The sequence below is a fragment of the Delphinapterus leucas genome, chromosome X (genome assembly GCF_059928025.1).
Source record: "Delphinapterus leucas isolate spDelLeu-1000000601 "Yukka" chromosome X, BTC_Dleu_Yukka2, whole genome shotgun sequence".
In the NCBI taxonomy this organism is placed as follows: domain Eukaryota; kingdom Metazoa; phylum Chordata; class Mammalia; order Artiodactyla; family Monodontidae; genus Delphinapterus; species Delphinapterus leucas.
In genome coordinates this window covers 109,448,472-109,450,101 of record NC_143150.1, presented here as the reverse complement: position 1 = coordinate 109,450,101, position 1,630 = coordinate 109,448,472, and the positions used below count along the sequence as shown (strand labels likewise).

At 41.4% G+C, this 1,630-nt stretch overlaps 1 pseudogene; it reads right to left on the bottom strand.

Moving 5' to 3' along the window:
- Positions 1-367: 367 nt before the first annotated feature.
- Positions 368-876, bottom strand: LOC111169564 (protein tyrosine phosphatase type IVA 1 pseudogene; annotated as a pseudogene).
- Between the last annotated feature and the right edge of the window lie 754 nt (positions 877-1,630).

Genomic DNA, 1,630 nt, shown 5'->3' with positions numbered 1-1,630 from the left:
TGGAAGATATCACGTGAGCTGGTGTTCACATAGGCCCTACCTTCATTGTTTGAAATGACTTAAGGAATAAACCTCCTAAGGACTACATGACACCAAAAGTATACAAGTATCGTGCTGGGTATTTTGGCACCTCACTACTCTAAATTTCTTGTATATTGATAAGATACAATTGATACAAATAGAAACACACATTTTAGATATTGGAGAGCTAGAGTCTTTTACTAAGTCTCAAAATAACAGGAAAGAGAGAGAAGGCTCTAATTCTGGTAAGCCTGTGGCCTGCTACAACTGCCTTTCAATGTTCCTATGCAAGCTTCATTGGACTTAGTATTTACCAAGTCTCCATAACGGCTGACATATATGAGGTTCCATCTCAAGTTTCTTTTCCAAGGTCATAGCATCAGGCGGCGCTCTTTCACTGGTTGAAACAACTGTATCTGGTGTTTCTGAAGCGCAAGCACATCGTAGGAAGATACTTTTCCAAATACAAAAGTTGCTTGCTGTTAAAAGCTCCACATTGCTTTTGTCTTATGCATTGCACTGCATCTTCATACTTCATTCCCCCTTCAATTAAAGCTAGGGCAACCAGCACTGAAGCTCTCCCAAGACCTGCAGCACAGTGGACCACAATACAACAACTAGGATCAGAAATTTCTTTTTTACAAGTTTTAACCACTTATCAACGATCTGACTGGATGGTAGCGCACCATCATCAAAAGGCCAGTCCAGAACCTGGATACCTTCATTCTCCAAAATGGCAGTGTTACATGCAGCTTCACACACTCTTACTGTGGTGGTAACTCTGTTCTTCTTAAGTTCCTGTAAGAATTTGCTTAAGGAGGCATTGCTTGGGCTGTGCGCCATCAGAAATCTCATATTGGGACGTCCCTGGTGGTCCGTGGTTAAGACTTCACCTTCCAGGGCAGGGGATGCGGGTTTGACCCCTGGTCAGGGAGCTAAGATCCCACATGACTCTCGGCCAAAAAACCAAAACATAAAACAGAAGCAATATTGTAACAAACTCAATAAAGACTTTAAAAATGGTCCACATCAAAAAAAACTTAAAAAAACAAAAAGAAATCTCATATTCCTGTTTGCAATCTCTACAGGACCAGGGCAGTTCACCCCAGTCATGTGGAAGTAATTAAAATTAAAAAAATACAGAAAAGATGTAAAAGAACTGGAGGCTACTTCCAAATACTTCAGTCTAAATTTTCAGTGAGTTGAATATGAAGTTAGGAGTAATAGGAAATGAAATCAACCTTCAAACAAAACAAAAAGTATCAATGTTTCAGTACAGTAATACTGAAAATCAGGGCACTCAGCTTTGCCCCATTCAGGTCAGAACTCTTGCAAAATGGTCTCCTATTCAGTTCTGCTCTTCAATGTCCAGGTTATTCATTTCTATGGGAACCTCTCAGGTAGTAACAACCTTCTAGAATTCACTGGTCTGCACAGAGGTTGGACTGGGCCTGTCAGTAATTCCTACTGCCTCTTGGACAGTCCATATATGTGTGACCAAGAACACTGGAGAACCGAGAGATATGTTCACTCATTGACGAATGTGGCCTAGTCAGACAGCCGGTCCCCAGGCAGGAATGACAATGCTCTGTGCACAGCTCCGGGAAAA